This window comes from Talpa europaea (genome assembly GCF_964194135.1).
Source record: "Talpa europaea genome assembly, chromosome: 10".
Taxonomy (NCBI): Eukaryota; Metazoa; Chordata; class Mammalia; order Eulipotyphla; family Talpidae; genus Talpa; species Talpa europaea.
The window spans coordinates 89,665,095-89,691,557 of record NC_140077.1 but is presented as its reverse complement, the minus strand read 5'-3'; positions in this window follow the sequence as shown (position 1 = coordinate 89,691,557).

The window sequence follows — 26,463 nt, the reverse complement described above, 5'->3', positions numbered from 1 at the left end:
ATGTTAAATCAGCCTTCCATCCCTAGAATAATCCTACTTGATCATGACACATAATGCTCTTAATATATTGTTCAATTTGGCTCATTGCTGTTGTGTGGAAGACTTTTTCATCTTTGTTCATTGGGACTGTTGGCTTGTAATTTTTTTTCTTCTTCTTTGCATTTTTGTCTGGTTTTGGTATCAGGGCAATGTTAGAATGGGTTTGAAAGTATTTCCTCTTCTATTTTTTGAAAGATTTTGTCAGGATTTATATTAATTTTTCCTTCAACATTTGGTAGACTTCCTCATTGAAGCTCTCTGCTCCTGGACTTTTGCTAGCTGGGAAACTTTTAATTACTGATTAAATTTCTTTAGTAGTATACAGTCTTTCAGATTTTTTATTTTGATGATTCAATCTTAGAAGACTATGTTTCTAGGAATTTATCCATTTTTTCTAGCTTGTCTGATTTATAGGTATACAGTTGTTCAGAGTAGAATCTTATGATCCTTTGCATTTCTCTCATATTAGTTGCAAGGTATGCTCTTTTTCTTCTCATTTTATTTGAATTCACTCTCCTTTTTGTTGATGAGTTTGTCAATTTTGCTCTCATCCAAAGTCTGGCACTTAATTTTATTGATCTTTCCTATTGTCTATTTAGTCTGTGTTTCATTTATTTCCATCTGATCTTTGCTATTTGTTGCCTTCTAGTAACTTTAGACTTTGTTCTTTTTTTCTAGTTCTTTGAAGTGTAAAGTTAGGTTCTTATATTTGAGATTTTCTTCTTGAGGCATGTATTTATTACTATGAGTGTCCTTCTTAGAAAACTGCTTGTGCTAGACACATAAATTTTTGTATGTTGATATTCCATTTTAATTTGTTCCAAGGTATTAATTTTATTTTGATTTTGATTTCTTTATTGACCCAGGTTGTTCAGTAGAATTTTATTTATTCTCTTTATATTTGTGAATTTTCCAATATTATTCTTGCAACTGATTTCTAGTTTTATACCACTGTGGTCAGGAAAAATCCTTAATAGGATTTTAATCTTTTAAATTTATTAAGTCTTGCTGTGTGGTCAAAAATATGATCTATCATGAATAATGTTCCTTGTGCACTTGAAAAGAATGTGTATTCTATTGCTTTTGGATGGAATGTTCTGTATATATCTACTAAGTCCATCTGGTTTAATGTGTTATTTAAAGTCAATGCTTCTTTATTGATTTCCTGCCCATTGGTATAAGTGGTATATTAAGATCTGCTATTATCATGTTACTATCTATTTTAGCTCTGTTAATATTTGCTTTATATATTTAGGTGCTTCTGTATTGAATGCAACATATTTATGAATCTTAGATCCTCTTGTTGGATGGATCCCTTTATCATTACTGATATTTTTTATTAAAGTCTTTGCTGAAAGTTAATTTTGTCTGATGGAAGTATAGCTATCTTGGTTTTCTTTTGATTTCTATTAGCATGGTGATTCTTTCTATTCCTTCACTTTCAGTTTCTGTGAGTCCTTAGTGTGAAGTGAGTATCTTGTAGGCAGGATATATTTGTCTTTTAAACTTAGCAATGACTCTTAGAGATTATTTCTCATCGTCATACATAACTCTATATCATCTTATTTAATAGCTTTACTAACAATCTACTGCTTTTCCATTGATGAATATATAATTTGTTTCATTTTTTTAGTTATTCTAGTAATACTGTAATAAATTCATTGTGTATATGCACATATATGCCCCAGCATGTATGCACATGTGTGCGCACCCCCCCCCCCCCGTTTATAACTAATCACATACATAGAATGAATTCCTAGGAAAGAAATCTGGGTTCAAAGTATTTGACTCTAGAAAGCAAAGGAACTGGCTCACTTAATTTATTTTTCAGTTTTAATGATGTTAGAGATGATTAGCCCTGTCCAAAAAAAAAAAAAAATAAGTGGATTTTGTTTCCCCTTAATATCAAAATTCTAAATTAAAGGCACTTGGCACTTAAGGTAGAATAACACCAGAAAACCAGTTGAGCTCTGTACCTTTTGGAGCCTTCTGGTTCTCACATAAGAAGGACTTCTTGATTTTTTTTGCAAAAAATATTAATTATTAATTTTCTTAAGCTTTCCCTCTCTCCCTGCATCACTTTTTGTATAGTTTTAGGATGACAAGAATTATGAAGAAATTTAAATGCAGCTATTCATTTAATAAAAAAGATATATTCACACTTGGGAATATTAATGTGTATAAATAAAATAAGAACTACAAGTATAACGTCTACTTCGATTGAATGAAAGTAGTTTAAAATATGTCATCAACATGAGTTAAAATTCGTACAGAAACTAATTTATCTATTAATAGTCACAGTGAGTTCTTGGGAAAATTCACTTGGAGATTTTTTAAAAAGCTTACTTATTATTAAGAACAGTTTTCATAGTTATTAGCCTAGAGTGATATCTATAAACAAATGGAAAAAATCAATAAAAAATTATTTCATCTGAATCTACTGCTTAAATACATAAATTGCCATTTGTTTATATGCATTTTCTGCTCTTGTTGTTCATTAAAATCATCAAGAGCTTTTTTAAAAATATGAATGTTCAACTGAACCATTAAATCAGAACTGCAGTTTGAGGGAGTTGAGTGTTAGGCATCCACATTTTTTTTAAGTTTTGCTGGTTACTTTAATATGCAGTCCAGGAATAAAACTGCTTGTTACAGGAGGAAGAATTTAGAATGAAATTCTCTCTGATAAATATCAGGGCACTAAAGTGATGAGTTGAGACTAATCATCTCTCTCATTGCAATGGAAAACACTCTAGGATTCTGTTCCTTTTTTTTTTTTTTTCTGGGACTTTTAATGAACTCAAGGATGCAAAATGGAACAGAGATATTTAAGGAGAGTATTAGTGAGGCCTTTTTAGAGAGAGATGATGCTATGCAGAGTCTTCATTTTCTTTCTGTGAACTGGCATGGTCGGTGCTACCTAGTGCCTCAAACATAGAGAGGGGGACTTCAACAGCTCTACCTAAAGAGTCTTGAGGTATGTTTCCTGCCATTGGGAGATAGAAGAGCACTTGTCTGACCCATACACAAGAAAGCTTTAGCAAACATAAAAAGGGGTATGTTTTCTACCAGTCAACTGACCTGTTGGTGGAATTAACAGTGCTGTTGTATGAAGATCAGCCTTTCTCTGAGTTTGACAGAGCAAGGAAACCATAAATATTCTTGCAGAGAATGACAGTGATATGGGAGGGGAATTCTGTATTTCCTGACCAACACAGTTGGCAGCAGAGGCTAGCCAAACATATCAGAAAGAGGTTGGTGGTATATCCTAGAAAATCTTTCTGGATCAGCAGAAGAGCAGAATCCTCAAATAGTTCACAAACACCAAACATGAGAAAAAGGAGTCAGCTAAAATTAGCTTCTAGCACTGCATTTTAACAAACTTCCAGATAAAGAGCATGAAGCCATCAAGCTCAAATGAAAATCAGCTTATTATTTGTCTTCACTTCACTTCTCCTGTAGCAATACTAAAGAAGAAGTAGTAAATACAGAAATAAATGAACAGAAAGGGGGAAGTAAAACCATCCAGGTCCCCTTTCTCATTGCAGGCTGTCATCTTGAAGTCTACCAGGCTGAGGAAGAAGAGTAAATGCTAAGTGCACCCTAATTGACACACTTTCCCTGTAATTCTTGAACTTACACAACACAGCAGAAAGTAGACTGAATTCTAGCTAAATGATATTCTAATTAATGATTTCAGTCTTGACATGACATACTTATCCCTTTACCTATTAGGTATTTGTGCCTTTGACCCCCTAATGTCTTCCTTCTTTTTAATCTGTTTTTCACTACCAGAGTTTTTTTTTTATCTCCTTCTTGATGCTAGTAGCTGATTTCTCCTCAACTGTTTTTTTTTCCCCAGTTTTATTAAGAAACAATTGACATACATCACTGTATAACTTTAAACAAACAGCATGATGATTTGATTAAAATCTTTCTTGAGAAAATGAATTTCTCATTTGCTTCCCACTTTGATGAACAGTGGTATTTCCCAATGGGCCCTTCATATATCCAAGTCTCACCCTCTCTGCACTGCCAACCTTCACCCACAGCGAGGCATGTCTCATCATGGAATAAAACAGTACAGTTAATTAGTTGTTTTACTTTCCAGCTTGTTTTGTTAGCATTTTTGAGATGGAGGCAAACAACAAAGAGCAACACAGTTTATAGAGCTCATTAGTGAAGCATAACAGTACCCACTAGGATGGAACTAGAGGAGCCTGTGAGCTCATCCAAATTATAGAGTTCAAATTTAGTTTTATTTGCATGGATGGATTGTGTGTTCAGTGGAACTCACTGGATCAAGTCACAAAATCGGTCACCTTCATTTCTACATGGCTATTTTCTAAATGGTACAAAAAGCAGGTTTCAAGGGATAAAAAACAAACTGATTGATTTCTTGTTAATGATTTGAATTTTGAGAAACTAGGAAATGCAGCAAATTATTACAAAGATGACTTTTATAGGCCCAAGTAATGTAATTCTTTAGTACTTTCTTTTTACTTGTTATGATCTTTCCCATCTCTCTCACAAATTAGTTTGACTTTCTAAGCCAGTCTAATATGAGACCTCTAGGGAAGGTTCAGCTGTAATATATACAGCAGCAGTTTTGTTTCAGTATTGCATTTGTAAAATGGTAGTAATAGGGAAAAGGGTGTCACCTATCACTATGTTAATAAGAAAATTGGTAATGGTGACATTTAATTAATTCACACAAACTTTATTAAAAGTACACAAGATTTTAAGCAATAAGCTGTGATTTATTATTGTAAATTGCCTTTCTATGAGCAAGACAATTCTCATTTTCTTGCTACTTTCATTCATTAATTTAGTCAACAATATTTATTGATTGCATGAAATGTGTTAGGCATTATGTTAAGTGTTAGGGATATAAAAATAGGGTAAGATACAATACTGCCCTTGATCTACACTCTTGGTGTATTTGCAGAGACAAGTTTGTATAAGAGCATTTCTACAGATGACAAGTATATAACAAGTATACATCAACTCTAGGGATGAAATTTTTTTTTAAAAAAAAGCATAATTAACTGATTGAAATGATTTGAGAGGGAAATTTTTCAGAGAGGAAAAGACCCTTGAATGAACTTCCCAAGAGAGAGTAGGATTTTAAGGTAGATATGATGATTGTGAGGGAGGCATTGTATACCAGAGGACATCCAGGCATCAATGTCTAAGCACTTGGAACTCTCAGGAATCTGTCATTCATTTAATAAGACCCGAATGTAGGGTATGAGAAATAAACTCCTAGGAGATCCATTGATAAACAAAGACAATCCTATATGACAAAGTATCTCATTTGTAATCTATAAAATGTGGTCTTTACTCTAAAGGCAATAGGGAGCCATTAAGGAACATTTAGAAGAAGAATTAAATGGTCAGATTTGTGGTTTGAGACAGATCATTCTTGCACCATATGGAGGACTGGTTAAAAAATCAAAATCCAATCTTTCAAATCTGTGACCAACTGGCTTATTGATTCAGAATATCTGTTAAACTCCTATAACTAAATGTAAAATTGATGTGCATAAATACTTTTTCTGGGGAGAAAAATACAATTGTTTGACTTTAAGTCACTAAAAAGTGGTGATATTGAAGCCTGGGATCTAAAGTGACCAAGTCTTCCCAGTTTGCATGGAACTTTCCTGGTTTTAGTAACAAGAGATTTGTATACTGCAAAATCTCTCAATTCTAAGAAAACTGGGATAGTTGATCATATGTTCAGAAGTCAGGAGACTATGGCAAGCATCCTCGTGAATGGAAATAAAGAACTTCAGACAAAGAAAGAATGACTTGAGACTTATAATCTATAGGACCAAGTGGCTAATGGTTTAAGGTATGGTGGGAGAAGATGAAGTGAGAGTAACACTTATGTTTTAGCCCTAGTTAACGGGGTTGCATAGTTTCTGTGGTTGCTGTAAATGGTAATGTGGGGTGTGTGTGTGTGTGTGTGTGTGTATAGCATATTCTGGCAAATTTCTACATTCAGGCAGTTATCCTTTAAGACAATCCACTGTGTCTATGCAGACATCTCTTTTTCCTTGTTCTCTTTTCCTTAATAAACTTGTTGTATGCTGATGAAAAGAAAAAGTTTCTACATACAAGGACATCTATAAGAAGAAGATCCTGCAAAAGGATATGAAAAATGCTCAGAACTATACACAGAGTACCAAGAGAAACTGCATTCTCAGAATCCAAGGAAGAAAAGAATGTGATTATTATTTCCTCCTTTTAAAGTTTTAAATATTTTTCTGAACATTTTGACCAATGCACAGAAAAGAGAAAAAAGTTAGAATGCAAAATTGGAAAGGAGAAATAAAATATTATTGGAAGTTTTTATGATTATATACTTAGAAAATCAGTTGAAAAGATGATTGCAAACAATAAGAGAATTTAACAAGCTGGCTATATAAAAATACACACAGAGCCAATGGTTTCTGTTCATATAAATAAAACATTGGAAGATTTAATGGAAAAAGGCAGTCATCTATAACAGCAGCTGCAAGAGTTAATACTGAATGCTTATTATGTGTTAGGGACTCAGTTTCTAAGTAATTTCATTGGCCCAATTCATTGATTTCTCACAAGTGCATTTTAGAGATGAGGAGATGGAGTCCAAGAAAGTTTAAATAACATTCTCATGTTTATACTATTAGAAAGCAGTGGAATAGTGGTGTAAATTTAGGAAATCCTAATCCACAGTTGTGGTCTGAACACTATACTATGCTGTCTCCTTAAGAAAGAAATGTAGTAAGTTAATACTCAGGAATATACTTCACAAGAAAAAAACAAAATCTATATGAAGAAAATGTAAAAGGGCTACCAGTGGAAAAAGGAAATCTTAGACAAATAAAAAAGCATATTATGTTCTTGGAGAGGAAAACTTAACATAAAAATAAAAATTCCCCTTAAATTAATCTTTAAATATAACTTGATTCCAATAAAAATAATAAGAGATTTTTCCTGTGAAACTACTTTTAAAGGTCATATGGAAAATTTTAAATAGTAAAGTTTGAAGAGTATTCATGAGGGCAAAGTCCATCTTATATAAAAAATTTCAATAATTCAACAAGATAGTGTTGGCACATGACCAGAAAGATAAAAGGAACAATACAGAAATCCAAGAAATAAATTAAGTAGGGACTCAGTAAATAATAGAGGATAAACTATATTATATATATATACACAAATACATATATATATATATATATGGGGGAAATGGAAAATTAAAAAATGGTTTGCCTATGCAATGGGGAAGACATCTGGATTAAAATAGTTTCATATTTAATCACTCAGCAAAAGCAATTGCAAGTGTGCTATGCAAAATATTAAAGAATTAGCATAATAAAGAAATTATTTTTTAATTTCAAAGTATGAAAGATCTTTATGAACGTGACAATAACAAAGTCCAGAGGAAATAACATTGATAAGTTCAACTACATAAAATTAAAATATTTTATCATGATCAAACTACCATAAAGCAAATGAGAATATAATGGGAAAATATGAAAAAAAAATGTTTTTTTCTTTTTTGGGAAAATAACTCCTACAGTTCATAGACACTACGATTTTATGGGGACTTCATCTCAGAGGAGAAAGCAAATTGTACAAAATGAATAATGATGTAAAATATATAGAGAGAAATTCCAAAAAATGAAGAATGAGCAAATCATACAAATGAGAGAAGACAGAAAGGCATATGAATTGTTTTTTGATAAATAAAAAGAGTTCATCCTTACTCATAATATAGGATATACAGATTAAAGCTAGATCCAATTACCAGGTGATGAAAAATTCAAAAGTAACACCTAACTTGAATTTAGGGAGTTACACCATGTACATGAGGATGGTGGCAGAGACAACCTCACACATTGTTGGCAGGATTGCAAATCAGTACAACCTCTGTGCATGGCAATTTGTTAATACCTACCACATTTTGAACTTAGAAATACATATGGCACATTCAAAATACATATGGCACATTCAAAAAATTAATAGAACTTAAAATTCTTGAAGAGCAAATGGGAAGGTGATTTGGTTCATTCCTTCTACACAGAACAACAAATGGGGGTTTAAAAAATCTATAAAGCATCCAAGAGGTCAACTGGTGAAGGAAAAAGAGAGAATTGAGCATATAAACTGGTTTGTTTTGAAAGTATTTGTGGACCCTGACCATTTGAGTATGAGTTTAGATCATCTCACTAGATGAGGACAGAAGTAAAAGAGAAAGACACTCTCCCCCTGACCCCCCCACCCCCATACACAGAAGCAAAGGCCTATCTCCTTGCTGCATGGTAAGGGTTCAATGAACACTCTGGGGGAAATATTGGAACATTTAGAGAGGGCCTCCTGGGTAGTGCAGGCAGTTGAGTGCAGCGCTGTGAAGCCGTCCAGTCTCTGCAGCACCGGTTAGAACTTGGCTGGCCTGCGAAGGTCTCACATGGTGAAGCAGACCTCTCCTGTCTCTCCCGCTGCTCCCCTCAGCAGTGTATTTTGTCGGTCTGCCTGTTCTGTTCTCTGCTCTGTGCCTATGAATCCTGTCACCCTCCTGTGCATCTGGCCTATACCCCTGGTACTTGTATAAATAAATCAATCTTGGAAAAAAAAAAAAGAAAAGAAAATTTAGAGACTTTTGATCTTAGCTTAAGTTGATTCCAGAGATCAGCAGCCTGGCAGAACAACAACAAATCACATGTGGATTAATGTTCACTTATTGTAAACCTCCACAACTATTTCTATAATTATTATTTCACAAAAAAACATCTAACACACTCAAAGATAATCAGGTATGCAAAGAAATAAATATATTCTTTGGAATAGGAGAATGAATAGGAGACAGCACAAGGGCAGGGGGGAGAACAGAACAGACTTGCAAATATTCACATGTTGAAATTACTGGAGACAGGCCAAAAATATCAATTATATATATATATATATACACACACACATATATACACATATAATTATATATATGTTTATATACATGCACACACATACATTATATGTACACATATTTGACATAAATATATAATATGCAAGTTTTATATTGTGGATATTATATATGGATAGGGATATAATACATCTGCAGGGAGCTGGAATTATAAGGTGACAAAGGCTTAAAGGAAAAAGGAGAATATCTAAAAATTAAAATAAATGTACAAATGAAATTTAAAATTGAATGAACATGTTTAACAGGAGTATAGAAATAGTCAGAGAAGTGGGTCTTTATTTAGGAGTCTGGTGATATTTTTGTGACCAGCAATATGCCACAAGAACACAATTCATACTTGTATCAATTAACCTGTCATCATATTGGTTTTGTGCTACCTTGTTTCACTTCAAGTCATAGTTTCCAAGAGCTATCTCAAAATTAAATAAGGGCTTACTTCATATAGTGAATGAAATTAAACTCTATTATTCATGGATAAATACATATGTAGTAATACTATATAGATAAGCTGGAAGTGATCACTATAAAACCAAAAAGATGGTTCCCTAATAAAAAGCCTGCACTTAGAAAAAGAAAAGTGAGGGGTGAGGCTGAGTCGCATCTGGGGTGCTGAAAATATTCCATTTCTTTGCCCAAATGCTCTTTTTATAGTAATTCACATAACAATATTTCATTAAATTGTGAGTTCATAGTTTATTCACTTTTCTGTATTTTTAGCACATGTCACGGTAAAAACATTTAAAAAAACTAAAAAGTGAGTTAGAAAAGAGGACTAATGTTGACTTTATGACTCCACTAGCTATAAAGGTGACTTCTCAGTGCTGGTGAAAACTTGTTTATAATAATTCATCAAATGAGGAAAGTGAAAGAATTGTACTGAGACTAACCCTCAAATCAACCACCTCATTCCCAAAATTCAATGAAGTATAGAAAAATTTCAGTTTTACAATGGAATCCTTCAATTCTTCTCTATAATGAAAAACAGAATTTAACAGAAGACACATTTGTAATTTCAAGTACTAATTCTACATAGCTTCTCTTAAGGAGAGGATAAGAATAGCATTTTATTAAGACTGTAGCTTGTAAATCCAAGTTAAATATAATGGAGGAGGAAAAAAATCTGCAAAAAAAGAAATTCAAATCATTTATCCCATAACTTCAATATATATTTACAGTTGGATCATTAAAAGGAAGGAAAAAATGGACAAAAGACCAAATAGACATTTTTCTAAAGACGATAGATAGCCTATAGGCACATAAAAATTGTTCAGCATCACTTATTATAAGGGAAATGCAAATCAAAACTACAATGAGATATCACCTCACCCTTGTGAGAATGGTTCATATCAAGAGTGGAAACAACAAATGTTGGACAGGATACGGGGGGAAGGTCTCATCCACTGTTGGTGGGAATGCAAATTGGTGCTGCCTTTATGGAAAAGAGCATGGAGAATTCTTAAGAATATAAAACTGGAAATCCCATATGATCTAGCAACACCTTTATTAGGTTATTTACCCAGAGAATATGAAAAGTCTAATACAAAAAGACTTATGTACTCCTATGTTCAAGGAAGCATGTTTCACAATAGCCAAGTCATGGCACAACTTTAGTGTCCATCAATAGGCAGCTGGATAAAGAAATTGTGGAATATATATTGCATGGGGTACTTGATATTCAGCTATTAAGAAAGATAAAATAATGCCTTTTTGGTGTTGGATTTCATATCTCTGCAGAATATGAATAACGAAAGAACAGATACTGAGAGAATACAGCAAAAAACAAATCTCAAACTTATTGAAAAATTTGCTGGTTACCAGAGGGACAGAAAGGGAGGGAGAAGGGGGTTGGGGAAGGAGGGGACAGGGCATTGGTGTAGGAGGTTTGGTGGAGAGTGAGTGAAGCATGTGAACATACGGAAGAGTGAAAAAGTATCCCCAAAGTTATATAGACACGTAAACTACTGGCAAATTTAATAATAAAAAGAAAGGAAACAGAACAAAACTGTTTGGACTGAGGCTGAAGTTACAGCTGTCCTGTGAATCTCATCTTAGGAAATGCAGTTACATAAAGGCTTGGTGAAAAGCCCCTTACCCCTCACCCCCACCCTACCCCTGAGTCCAGTTCATCTAGTAGTTGCTGTCATCCGCCAACCATCCAGTCACTGCACTACTACCTGGCTGAACACAAAGGTCCTGCAAAATGTAAGGTAAGAAGAGGAATTCATCAACCAGAAGGTGTCTGTTGAACACAACTTATTCTTAGGTCTAACGAAGGATATGAGAAGTGTCCAAGAAAAGTTTCTTATCTTTAAGGAATTTTACATATTAGAGGGACAAGGCAAAACATGAGCATCTAAAAACTAGATGTGTGTGCCAAGTGCTGGAGGAAGACAGATTCAGGTAGACGTTTGTGGTCAGCACAGCTGTGTTGGGGAGCAAACATGTGACCCGAGATAAGAGTTCATGCACAATTTCAATAGGCAAATATGTGGAACCACCAAAAGGTATGCTCAGATTCTCTCCTATAACCTCCAATGCTTTCAATGACCAGTGCTATTCTTTGAAAACATATCTGTATGTAATCAACTCACAATTATTTGTGCCAGGGAAAAGAATAATTCAAAAACAGTTTACTTTGGAATTGAAATATATGGCATGACATTACTTGAAATCTATTTGTCTCGTTGTTTTGCTTGGGATAGGCCCATGTTAAAATCAGTACGCATTTTCTGAATGCACATGAGAGAACAGAGGTCCATGGCTCAGTCCTAGGTGGTGGTGGGGAAAGTTCTGCTAAGATAAAGGGTGACAAAAGCTGAATCAATTTCATGTTGTCCTGGCTGAACAGAAACAGCCTGAGAACATCTGGGATTTCCTCATTTCAGTTCCAAGTTGTCATATTTTCACACATTCTTGCCTTTTGGTGCTTGGACTGAGATAGCTTTTCAAATAAGATCTGTGTCCACTTGCAAAGTTGTTAAGAGTTCCCATCAATTAGTGACCTTATACTTTGTCACGCAGATGGATCTTCTCTAATAGCAAAGCTGGAGATGAGAGAGGAAAAGGAAACTAGAAAAAAGGGAATTTCTGACTTAAAAAAAAAATGATGTTATTAAAAAAAATTCCAAATTGTTATCTTTAAATTTAAAGATATATTTTTAAAAAATAAAGATATAGAACTTGAAATTAAGGCTATCCTGTACTGGATGGAAAATTTTATAAATATGGCAGTTTACTAAATTTTAGATAAATGTTCTCTCTCTCTACATATAAATATACACATACTTATGCATATACACATACATATACATGTGTACTTGCCGATAACTCTTGGTATTTTTTCTTTTAAGATTTATTTATTTATACATACAAGAGCTGGGGCACAGGCCAGACATGTGGCGGGGTGGGGGGGTGAGAGGATTCACCAGAGACAGAGTGGGGACCAGAACAGGCAGACTGACTGAAACATGCTACTGAGGGGAGCAGCGGGCAAGACAGGAGCAGTCTGCTGCGCCATGTGGTTTCTCCCTGGCTGGCTGGGGATCGAACTTGTGCTGCAGAGGCTATGGATTGCTTCATAGTGTGGTGCTTAACCCCTTGTGCCTCTAGGGAGGCCCAGCTCTTGGTATTTTTAAGTAGTATTTTCAGCGTTATGCCAGCAAAAAAAAAAAAAAAAAAAATTACAGTTTCTAAGAAAAAAATTAAGAAGACAAAAAGGATGGGAGGTTTTTATTTTCAAAATAAAGTATGTGAAATGCTATGACAAAGATTATTTGTGTAAAATGTATTAGTGAGAAAACAGTCCAAGAAAAGGCAAATTCCAATAGTTAAGTTAATAAAAAGTGTTTTGTTCTGAGATAACACAAATGATGCCATAAAAATGATCTCTTAAAATGACTAAAATGGAAAGAAAAATCATATGGCCCAAGTTATCCTCAGAATATACTCAAACTACAATGAATTCTCCTTTGAACAGAATAGAAATATCCATTAAACCAAGGATTCTAGCAATTTTTAACTTGCTATTTTGTTGGCACTTTTGGACCTTAAGAAGAGATTTAGTCAAATGAGCAACTCCTAAATGTAAAAGTATTTAAATGTTTCTTATTTTAAGTGCATTAAGGTATAAAATGACTCATGAAAAACTTCAAAAGGATTGATTAATGCATGGTCCAGCTTCTGTAATTAAAATATTTGAAAGTTCTTTATTCCCCTCAACTTTTATGGTGATTCACCTAAAAAAAACTCTCTTACTGGCAGAAACACATGCTAACTACATTTATACACTCAAAAGAAACACCACAGAGACCAAAATATTATGTTACTAAGTTAATGATATGCATATCTTGTAGAATTTACTGTAATCGATATCTGTGACCAACTTGGCGACAGATCAGACAGTACCCTCTGTCAAATCCCTGCGAGGTTTCTCCTCTGAGAGCCTCACCCACTGACCATTACAGAGCTCATTATAGGGTTTACCTTCAAACAATAACTCACTGCCCAAGCTTGGTCTTACTTCAGCTGCTGCATATATATTAGGGGATTTTTATCTTGCTTCTCAATGTCAATTACAATATTTACTCCTACGCTAAGAAAGCATCATGAAGGCATACATTGTCTATACAGATGTTCTTTTAATACCAATTTATCCAGTGACCTTGGCAAAAATGAACAAAAACTTTGAAACAGGAAGATGGTATAAAGAGGCTATAAAAACTGTTTTCTATTGGCCTGCTAAGGCACTGTAGAGTTTCAAAAAAGTCCGCTGATATTTTATCTCATCTTCACACCCTCAAGGTGTTCCAGCTTCAGATTCAGAACTATCATGCAAGAAGGGTTTAGTCCATACTGCAGGAACCAGAAAGTAGAATTAAATCAAAAGAAGAAATCTGTGAGGAGTTACATTTTAAACCAACATAAGATCTTTTTCTTCCTATTAGTTCTTTATGACTGTGTTGCTTTGTAGTTAGTATGTTTCTTATTGATGGAAATGATAAGAATTTGGCACAATGGTAGAAAGAAGTACCCAGTGAGTAGCTAGAAGTGTTGAACTTCCAAACGTTGGAATCCTGGGTATACGCTATAGGGTTTCTTTAGTGAAGGAACGGTAGTACCTTGTTGTCCTTAAGATCCTAAGTGGGAGTAATGCATTACCCCCTCTTCCCTCCTATGTCCTTCAGTGCTGCTGGACACGTGCCCAGTTCAGATGAGGAACAGTTCAGCCGTGGGCCGCAGCTGCTGCGTGGCTAATGGAAAGGGGCTCAGGAATGCACTCTCTCTGTGTCTATTTAATGCCAACAGGCTCGCCTGATTTGAGCAAAAATCCAGTCAAGCCGCCCGTTTGGCACTGAGCAAGCAACACATCTGGGTGCCTCACAAGATTTCTGACTGAAGTGGGGGGCTGTCTTCAAACTATGTAGGCAGCAGCAAATGCTCTCCTCCCACAGGGCTGTGCTGCAAGTGGGTGAATGCCAGCCAGCAGCCTGGCTTCCACGCCACCTTGGATCAGCAGAGGGTCTCACAGATCTTACCCCACACATTTCTCAAAATATGTTTATGGAAACATTGCCCTGTGAAAGGCTCCATGGAGAAAATAAGGTCTGATAGCAAAGAAATTTAAGAAATATTGCATAGTTAAGTCCTTCTAGAAGATTTACGATGTACCACATTATATTAAGTGTTCTGAGAAGTCTTAGTGCAAAGAATCTTTGGTGAACTAGATCTGACTCAGCTCCTCATTCTCCACCCCCCATGATGCTCATTAAAATTCCATAGAAAACACACTGGGGGAGAAGATTTTAGTACCAAATCTTCAATTTTCCATATGAATAAACTGAGGTCCAGGGAGAAGAAAATCACTTGTCCTAAGTTGAATATATTGACAAAGTAAAAATTTCAACTTCAGTTTTCTTGCTTTGTATTCAATGCTTTTTCCTTTGGAGGATCATTAAGATCTTATGCTTGACTTTTATGCTTCATTTCATCATACATGACAGCCTCTAATATATACATTTTTTCTTTTCATACCCAAATTCTTAATGAGTTCTTGCTTCATTTGATTCACCCGATCCATACAGAACCCCAAGTCTACTCAACCTAACAAATAATAAGACAACTCCAGATTGCATCCTGTTAATATTCCAGAAGTGATATAATCATTCTGAGTTCAACAACCCAGGATGCCTTCTCCAGATGGCTCATTCAGATCCAGATTTAACTCTTGAAGAAAACATAAAATACATGGATGTAGCATCCTCCCCCAATATATAATGATGGGGTGGGGTGAAGAAAGGTAGCGGCATTAAAAGTTGCCATTTAAAAAAATTAGAAAGGGATGCACCACACCTTCAACACTTACAGATGTTGATAGCAAGAATGACACTGGTTGAGTCACAAATTGCTCTGATAGTAGACTGAAACCCATAATTGGTCTGTATAGATCACCAACATGAGATTCCTAGGAAGTTTTCCCCTATGTTTTACAGAGCCAGTCATGAAAGAGACATTGCAGAACATCCTGCTGTCCTCCTAATTTCATTGTTCTATTCTCTTGGTGATGATTTTGGTTACTGTCTTAGTTTAAGAAACAGTCTTCTTTTTTCTCAGGACTGGGAACTCTACTGATCTTACAACTACCCTAAGAATTTAAGTGGCTCTTGTTCAAGATCATTGTTTTGGACACTCTGCTATTCAACAATATTGGAAATCCTGTGATTTAATCTAGACTGAACAACAAATCCAAGAAATTACCCAGCTTCCTAAGGTCTGTTTAAAGTTATCACACCAAAGTAACCTTAGATGGGAACATCTTACGCTTTTGAAATATGCTGATCGATGCCACCAGGAATATTCAATAATCTCTGGTAATCTAACAATTTATACAAAATTTTACCATGGTCAGTCCCAGAGAGCTCATTATCTGATCCCAAGAAAGAAATCAGGTAATCATTACCAAAAATGTAATTTTTCATTTTGGAATGAGAAAATGCTCTCTGCTTCCAACCTTCGAGTCAGTTTCGTATGATCAAGGCTCAGTTGTTTTACTGCACTTGCCAATTTGACTACTAGTACTCCTGGGGTTGTAAGTGACAGAAATTAATTTAGGAGCAAAAGGACAATTGTATGGATATAGGAAGGCGCCCAGAAGAAAAGGTATAATGGTCAACGGTATTTATAAGCAGGAGTTAAGTGCCAAGTATTCACAGAGAAGCCCTTTGTGCCCAATATGGTCTCCTTATGGACCTGAAAAATTTTGCAGAACAGTAACAGGTCTCTAATTTTTTACTTTTTTTCTTTTTTTGGTTTTATTAACATCTTTAAGCCCAACCTGCATATAAAGATGTAAGTTGCTTTTTATCTCTTCAGGAAGATTCCTGCACTCTTTGTTTAACACAGAGAGTTTATAATTTAATTTTCTTTAGTAGCTTCCAAGCAAGTTTTTAAAATTTGGTGGAAGTGGGGCCTCCCTGGTGGCGCAGCGGTTGAGCGCTGGGTTGCGAAGCTGCCCGCAGCCTCTGCGGCGCCAGTTCGATTCCCGGCTGCTCCCCGGCCACCGGAGGAGGGTTCCACATGGCGCGCAGACCTCTCCTGGTGCCCGCTGCTCCCCTCAGCAGTGTACTTCGGTCCTTCTGCCTGCTCTGCTCCCCGCTCTGGCTCTGGTGAATTCTCTCACCCTCCCGCACTTCTGACTGTACCCAGTGCATGTATAAATAAACAAACAAATAAACAAAAACAAAATAAAAAACATGCCTCTATAAAAAAAAATTAAAAAAAAAATTTGGTGGAAGTCTCTATTAGGATTTTACCAAGGCCTCTGGAGAAATGATATCGTGTGACACAATTTCTCACTGCAGATTCACTCTATGGGAAAGTTCCTTGGCTTCTCTGCTGTGGCTTCCTCCATCAAATTACTACCAGCTTCACTTTAAAAGAAAGGAATCTTTTCCTGCCAGAATGTGTGCTCCATCTCCTTTCCTTTTCAATTGGTTTTGTTTCTATTAGTATTCTCTTCACATGCACAAAACCAAAAGGACTGAAATAGCAAACAACATGTCAACCGCACCCCAACACATTGAACAGCTGGCACAACAGGGGAAACAAGGGAAAGGAACATCACATGAAGGATGGATGGGCTGTTGCTTTCCTGCTACTGACAAAAGACCCACAGCAGCTGCACCACAAATACCTCAATGAAACTCCATAAAATCATAGGATGCTGTGTGGCAAGGAGAGCCAAAAGCTAAAAGTCCTGTTCCTGGAGACTGCCTGTAGAAGAGACTGGTCAGAATGATGTTGGAGGTCATGAAACCAAGTAACATGGAAGATAAAGGAAGATCCTGGAAAACTTTAGCCTACCTCAAAAAATTACAAAATATAAATGTAAAAGAAGATCCAAGGGGCCTCCCCTGGTGGTGCAGGCTGTTGAGCACAGCGCTATGAAACTGTCCAGTCTCTGCAGTGCTGGTTCGACACCCGCTGGCCAGTGAGGGTCCCACATGGCGCGGCAGACCTCTCCTGTCTCGCCTGCTGCTCCCCTCAGCAGTGTATTTCATCAGTCTGCCTGTTCTGCTCCCCGCTCTGTCCCTGGTGAATACTCTCACCCTCCCATGCTTCTGGACAGCACCCTGGTTCTTATATAAATAAATAAATCTTCAAAAAAAAAAAAGAAGATCCAAGAGTCATTTCTTCCAGTCTCCTAAAAAATGTTTAAATTTCCCGCTAACTCTTCGGCTTATGCTTAGAATATTTCTAATGAGGGAAAATTTCATTTGCCTGCAAGCAGTTTATTTAATAGAAATATTTTAAAATGTTTTTTCTAAGATACAACATGAATACAGAAATTTTTACAAATAAATATATAGCTTGATGAATGTTCAAAAGCTGAGCTCCTTGGTCTTCATGTCTTTTTTGCTGTTTCTTTTTTTCTTTATCTTTTTCAACCACTTGTCCAGGGCATAAACCAGGCTTGGGCAGAGATCAAAACCCAAGTTGGGAAGCACAAGTAGTTGCTTTGTCCCTGACTGATAAGCGATCGGCTCTGCCAAACAGAGGCCACTCTACTCAGGACAGGGACATGTTGTTATTCTTGATAATAACAATGCTCCAAAGATTATTATAAAATGCCTCAAAATCTGTCTATTTTTAAAACTTTATTTATTGGGTATAATTGATATCACATTATATTAGTATCAGGAGCAAAGTAAAGTAATTTGATGTAAGTATATGTTATAAAATGACTAGTACTGTAATTCTAGTTAGCATCCATACCACAGAGTTATAGTTGCATAATCTTTTCTTGTGATGAGATCTTTTAACAACTTTTAACAACTTCTCTCTTAACAATTTTCAAGCACTTATTAGCTACTGTCATCATGCCGCCTATGACACCCTATGACATCTGTTCCATAACCGAGTTTAAACCACTGGATCGCCTTTACTGATTTTGCTCACCCTTCACTCCCCACTTCTGGCAACCACTAACCTGTCCTCTGTATCTATGAGACCATTTTTGTTCTTCAGGCTTTTTTTTCTTTTAGATTTTACATATAGGTCAGATCATATGGCCTTTCTCTGTCTAATTTATTTAATTCAGCATAATGCCCTGAAGATTGATGCATGTTGTCTCAAAATGGCAGATTTTACTAAATTTCATAGCTGAATAATATACATGTATTCATACCTATTTCACATCTCTATATCCATATCCATATAGCACAACTCTTTATCCATGGACACTTAGGCTATTCCTATGCTTTGGCTATGGTCAATAATGTGTAAATGAACAGTGAGATACAGATATCTTTTTGAGTTAGTATTTTGTTTCCTTCAGATAAATACCTAGAAGTAGGTATTGTTGGATCATGGGTAGTTATATTTTACATTTTTGAGGGACATGCATAATGTTTTTCATAATGACTGTGCCTACTTACATTACTATTAACAATGTGTGCAAGTTCCCTTTACTCCACATTCTCACACATGGGGAAGTGATAGACAAATATGAATTACGTTGAGCATCTTTCTATGTTCTTGTTGGCTTACTGTAGACTAATTTGATAAAAAAAAAAGTCTATTTAGATCCTCTGCATATTTTTAAATTGGTTTGGTGGTTTGTTTGCTGTTAAACTGGATGAAGAATTTTAATATATTTTGGGTATGAACATTTTTGGATAAATGATTTACAAATATTTTCTCACATTTTATAGGTTGTCTTTTCATTTTGTTGATGGTTTCCTTTGCTCCACAGAAGGTTTTGAGTTTTATATAGTCCCACTTGTTTATTTTTGCTTTTATTGTTTTTGCTTTTTGGTGTCAAATCCAAAAACTCATCACTAAGATTGATGTCAAAGAGCTTACTGCTTATGTTTCCTTGTAGGACTTTTGTGGATTCTGGTCATACATTCAATTCTTTAATCTATTTTTAGTTATTTTTGGTGTATTATGTAGGATAGTGATCAGTTTCATTTTTTTGCATGAGGCCTTCCAGTTTTCTTAACATCATTTATTAAAGACATTGTCCTTTCCTGATTGTATATTCTTGGCTTTTATTGTAAACTAACTGACCATATGTGTGTGGGCTTATTTCTAGGCTCACTATGCTGTTTCATTGATCTCTATGTAAGATTTTATTCTAGTACCATACTGTATTGAGCACTATAGCTTGGTAATATAGTTTGATATCAGTAAACATGATGCCTCCAACTTTGTTCTTTCTTAAAACTGCTTTGGCTTCCCAGAGTCTTTTGTAGTTCCACAAATTTTACGATTGTTTGTTCTGTTTTTATGAAAAATGCCATTTGAATTTTGATAGGAATTGTGTTGAATCTGCAGATTGCTTTGGGTAGTATGGACATTTCAACAATAATAATTCTCCCAAGAGTTCCATAAGCACTGAACATCTTCCCATTTATTTTTATCTTTTTCAATTTCTTTTATCAATGTCTCATAATTTTCAAATGTATGTCTCTACCTGCTGGGTTAAATTTATTTTTAGGTAGTATATTCTATTCACTGCAATTGCAATGAACTACCCCTTTAAACTACCAAGAGATAGCTCATAAACAGCATCCCAGGAACTCCCTTCAGGTCCCCTACTAGTCACTTCATTCCAGGAGGTAACCATGATCCCAAATTCTGTCAGCATCAATTAGTTTTGCCTGGTTTTGAATTTTATATAAATAGAATCATACAGTATGCACTCTTTTGTGCCTATATTCTTTCATCCTTCTATACTCTTTGTGACAGTGAATATGCTGCAAAATTTTTGGAAAACTGTTTGTTATTATCTACTAGTGATGAATAAAAGTTCACCCTATGACCCAGAAATGGCACTCTTTCCCAGGCATATACCAAACCTAAATGGGTACATATGTGAACTAAAAGGCATGTTAAAATATCCAAGGCAGAGCTATTCATAATAGCTTTAAATTGAAAACACCAAATGCCCATCAAAAGAAGAATGGATAAATAAGCTACAGTTCATTCATTCAGCTGAATGGGAATGAATGAACTATTGTTTTACACAACTGTAAAGATGAATCTCACAGTCATTCAATATTTTTTTTTTTACTGAACTAATATGGGATAACATTATATAGATTTCAGGTGTGCATTAGTAGAAAGCAACATATGTAAGTCATTTAATACTTTGAGAGTTCTGTTGAAAGATTGTCTTTTCTTGAAAGATTGTCTATATTTGAATGAAGTCTGATCCTAGCTTTTTGACCAAATTTAATTAAAAAAAATTCATCTTGCTTCCACAATATAGAAAAAAGTGACATGTACTATTCACCATTAGTCAGATTCATCTAGAACATGTTTACCAGAGGAAAATATTTTAATGGATAAAATGACATTTAGAATGTGTCCATGACAAAGCCAAGTAAAGATGAAAATTACTGTGTCTCATAAGAAATTTTGAAAGGGGGACTCCCCTGGTGGCGCAGCGGCTGAGCGCTGGGCTGTGAGACTGCCTGCAGACTCTGCAGTGCCAGTTTGATCCCCAGTTGTGGGCGAGGGTCCCACATGGCGTGCCAACCTCTCCTTCTGCGCCTGCTGCTCCCCTCAGCAGTGTACTTTGTCAGTCTGCCTGTTCTGTTCCCCGCTCTGGCTCTGGTGAATCCTCTCACCCTCCTGCACTTCTGACTGTACCCAGTGCTTGTATAAATAAATAAATAAATAAATAAATCTTTAAAAAAATTTTTTTGAAATAAACTGGAAAAAGTCCCACAAGACTATAATTCTATGGCTCCTTTTCATCCACTAGCTCCTTTCTTAATCCAATTCCTAATAACATCTAAAGGAGACAATGACTTATAATGCAAAGAGGGAAATATTTTTCTATTTAAGGAGGTTAGTTTGTTACCTAACTGACCTTAAGGAGGTGATGCAAATATTCTTTTTCTCCATTCCCCATGAATTGTATCTCTGTCTCCACATCCAAGATCTGGTGAAATACCACTACTCATGCTCATTGCCCAAGGTGGTACAGTTCCTGCAAAACAGCCTTTTTGGACTTATCTGCTCATCAGTTCATATAGGGAAATGTATAATAGGGAGCTGGCAGAAGCATCTGTGACTTCTCTGACTGACCTTACAAGGTCTAGTGCACTTCATTTGGGTGAGAAATGGAATCTCCCTCTTTCCTTCAGTCTTATTCTGGAGTCTGCCATTTCTTACAGAATCTCCTTTAAGCTTATCAGACTTAAAGGGAAATAATCTCTCTTCTCTAAAAATAAATTTAAAATTAACTTGGGACCAGATCGATATGACACCTAGCACCTATTTGTAAAATGCAAATGTTATGAATAATTTTCTACTACACAAGTTGAACTATAATTTTGTCATAATACCCTGTGTTCCTAAAGTGATATCATCATTGCTTATCTTTAAAATGGATTTACTGTCATAGTATCTATTCTCTAATTAATAAACATACACTTGGCATCTATTATGTACCAGCACTATTCTAGAAACTGGAGATACAGTAGTAAATAGAAAACAAGATGAGTCATATATTAATATATCTAAAAAATATATAGCTAAGAAAAAATGTTAGATATTAATAGCTACAAAAAGTGTTAGATATTCATACATCTAAGAAAAAAGTGGTTAGGAAGGAAAGAATAGGAAGATGATCTGTACCTTATAGTCATCAGCTCATGGCAGCACATCACCCTACCCCATTTTCCCCCACACTTGCTCCAGCTGCAACAAGAGGGGTTTCATACACCCCACAAGGATGCTCCTCCCCTTGGCACATTGGGAGATGTGGTGTGTGTGAAAGTGGCAGAGGATAGACCTAGTGGCAGGAGGATAGACCTAGGAAATGTTAGACTTTTCATTTATTTATTTATTTATTTATTTATTTTAGAGGCATGTTTTATTTATTTATTTGTTTGTTTTTGTTTATACATGCACTGGGTACAGTCAGAAGCGCAGGAGGGTGAGAGAATTCACCAGAGCCAGAGCAAGGAGCAGAGCAGGCAGAAGGACCGAAGTACATTGCTGAGGGGAGCAGCGGGCGGCAGGAGAGGTCTGCGCGCCATGTGGGACCCTCCTCCGGTGGCCGGGGAGCAGCCGGGGATCAAACCGGCACTCCGCGGGCAGCTTCGCAACCCAACGCTCAACCGCTGCGCCACCGGGGAGGCCCTAGACTTTTTATTTTATATAGACATTGAGCATCGTCTTGGGCTGGGTGGGGTACAAAAGCTCAGACTCTTGGCCCTCAGGCTTCTGATCCTGTGAGTATGGAGAAGAGGCTCAAGTGGGGTCTTTTGTATTGAGGGCCCAGGGTTAAAGCTACTCTTTTTCCCCAAGTTCAATTACAATTTGCCAATATCTTTCCAATCTCTACCCAAGTGAAGGCAGGTTGTTTGGCTCATAAATTCCACATTCTGATCCTATGGAGATTCTCTATGGATCTACATATGGATCTATGGATCTATCTACCTACCTATCTATGGATCTATCTGCAGAGCTACATATACATAGCATCTATACTGATATCACCTATTCTTATTTATCTATCCACACATGTGTATGTATATATATATACTATATAATGTATATATTACAGCTTAAATGCATATATCTAACTATACATATATCTGTACGTCTTTACTTATTCATCCCCATGTATGTATATTGTATTGTGGAAATAGATCTTTCAAATATTATTAGTTGGAAGGGGTGGGCACTTGAATCATCTAGCTAATTTTCTGATTCCATGTTAATCAAGTACTACTCTGCTTGCAAACTTGGCTTTCTACACTATGTGGTTTGACTGGAGGCACAGAATGTACTATCATGTCACAGCATGGACTTGGATCCTTTGGCCCATGAGATGCTCACATAACTCATTGTGTGTAGGAACTGATAATGTTGGATGTTATCTCCTTTAAAGTTTTGTTAGCATGTGTCATTATCCCCTAAGTTCACTAAACTATGAAATACGCTCAAGATAACTTTTCTGCCAATGAAAATTTGAGGACCAGTTGCTCAACAAAGGAGAATTCACCACTTGGCAGCCAGCTTGCCTTCCCTGGCAACCCTATGAAGGAAGACAGAGCCAATTTTAACTTCCACAGTGACCAGAGAACCCAGGGGACTCTTGCTGTGTGTGCTTGAGTTAGGTGTGTACTCACAGTGCTGTGGGTGCTCGGTTAACCTTGTGTGTGGTCGGAAATGTTGGTGGCGTTCTGTGATGCAAAGAGGGGAAGAGTCAGCACAGTGTCCTGCAGCAGGCGCCCCTGAGGTTCAAGTGTCAGAGACCCTCTCCTTCTGGCTTGGCTCCTACATACTTTCTTTCCCTTTTTTCCTTTCTGGCAGTGGGACTGCCTTTATGTGACCTGATGTCACTGTCACGTGACATAGCACTTTTCTCCATGAATCCAGGATTGAACATGCAACTACTCTGAGCACACAAAGGATCCAATATTACTGGTTTACAGTCAAAAAAGTGCACTTGCTTTCAAGAAGTGTTAAAAAAAATTAACAAAACATGAGGGCCTCCCTGGTGGCACAAGGGGTTAAGACGCAACCTATGAAGCTTGCTGCAGCCACTGTAGGACAAGCTCGATCCCCAGCCAGGGAGCTGCCCACATGGCGCAGAAGACCTCTCTTGACTTGCCCGCTGCTCCCCTCAGCAATGTATTTCGGTTGATCTGCCTGTTCTGTTCCCCACTCTGTCTCTGGAGAATTCTCTCACCCACCCCTACTTTGGCCTATACTCCAGTTCTTGTATGTATAAATAAATAAATCTTTAAAAAATAGTAATAATAATAAAACATGATGTGAGGTGGAAAAGTTCAAATGCTCTGAACTTCAAATTTTATGGCTCATGCACTGCCAAATATGATAGGGAGATATTTATGCAGATCTAATCTTTAAAGTGATGGCTGGCTTCTTGATCGCAAGTTGTTAGTCTAGTCACCTAGAAAACAGGATGAATCAATTTTGACAACACGGGGAGAGATCTTGACTAGGCTGCAAACAGGGATCAAAATGTATACCCAGCCCTCCCTGCTCTCTCCCTAGCCTTTCTTCCTTTCTCCTTCCTTATTATTCCTTTTCTCCTTTTCTCTACCCTTTCCACTTCTAGTTCTTGGGAGCTTACTATGTGAAATTCTCTTAGGCAGGTAACAGGGGCACAACCTGAATCTAAGACTGTAAGTGTGACTGATAAGGTCAAGGTTAAAGTCTTGTGGGATAGAACTTGCCCAGCAAGCCTGTTTAGCCAGCTCTGGGTAAGCTTACTGAGATGGGGAAGAGGAAAGACAGTTGCTCTCTCTGGTCAATGCCAAATTACCCTTTTTGAATGCAGCCACCCCTACATAGCAATTATTGTGGGAAAATCCAGTGAAAACATAAAACAACGCATCACAAATGCCTACATTTTTGTGCCGCGAGAATATCATATAGCTTTGTGACATCTTGCTTTCTAGAATTCTTAAGTGAGCTACAAATGTATAGAACATTATTCTGTGTTAATAAAGCTTCTAAGACTATACATGTTTAAGTATTGCTCCACAGTAGAGACGTTTTAACTTGAGTACCACTCCCCCTTCACTTATTCCAGTAATTTTCCAATATATGCTGAGACTATGCTGGTCAAACAATATTATGGCCATATCAAGTAAGTTGAGGAGAATTTTTTTTTAATCCTACTGACATAACATTGTTTTACAACACTGTATATGATTTAGGGGAATAGGTTCTCCTCTCCCAAAAATGTATGTCACCACACCACACAAACCACCATGGCACATAGAGTCTTTTATCACAGTCCATTGAGCTCCCTCCCCTCTTTGTCCCACAATTCTCTAGTCATAATTCTAGGGTTTGTTTTCATTTAGTTTTGCCAGTTCTTTTTTTCCCCCTTTATTCCACATATGAGTGAAATCATCCAGTATTTGTCTTTATTCTCCTGACTTATCTTACTTAACATCCATATTGGTTGTTCCATCCATATTGGTGCAAATGTGGCAAGAGTCCTTTTTTTATAACAGTCAAGTAGTATTCTATTGTGTATATATATCATATCTTCTTAAGTCATTCTGGTTGAGAAGAATTTGAAATGAGAATAATCCCTTCTCTTTTACCCTGAATGTTCTAAATATAGGTGAAATTTAAAGCTGAGGTGTTTTTCTAATTTCTAGGCACCAGGATTCCAAAGGGTCTTTTCTAGAATCTTATGGACACATTATCAATTTTTGCCAAAACAGGAAACTCAACTTTTTTTTTTCATGTAACAGAATATGGGTCTGCAGCATTTATCTCATATTCATGTTTAATAAGACTCTGCCAATTACACTTTAGGAAGAACAGTTCCGAGGAACCTTTCAGAAGTTTCCACCTTTGTTCAAGTGGCACATTTCCTGGTAGGAGCATGTTATCCTAGATTTTGACCCTGCCCATGTTACTTTCCTCAGCACCCTGGTTTCTGGGAAAGGCCAGCCAACTCCACTTGTGTGGCATGGGAGAGAGGAACATTCTTCAGTGGAGCAAGTTATGCAAGAGAGTGGATCAGTGATAACTGTGGTTTAAACTAAATTGAAGAGTAGCCAAAAATCAAACTGACCAAACTTCAGTTTCATCTTGGCCTTACTTGAACCTATTTAAAATGTCTGTGACTATAACTTTCTACATGATTGAATGAAAATTAAAATTTCCTAGACTCATATGCAGGGAAGACCCAGAAAAAAACAAAACACTCTCCTAGAAAGAATCCCATGAATTATTATGATTCGCTGACAAAGATTTGTGCTTTCTCATCATACTTTGATGCACAGTTGTCACTTATGGTCTGTGAGCTGCCTTCAGGTTTCTAGAGGAAAAATTTTATGTAGACATTACAAGTTATTATGGGAGCATATATTCACATTATTACTAATTTAGTCTAATGCACTAGAGTGACAAAGCACAAACATACATTCATCTGGAAAAGGAGGTAG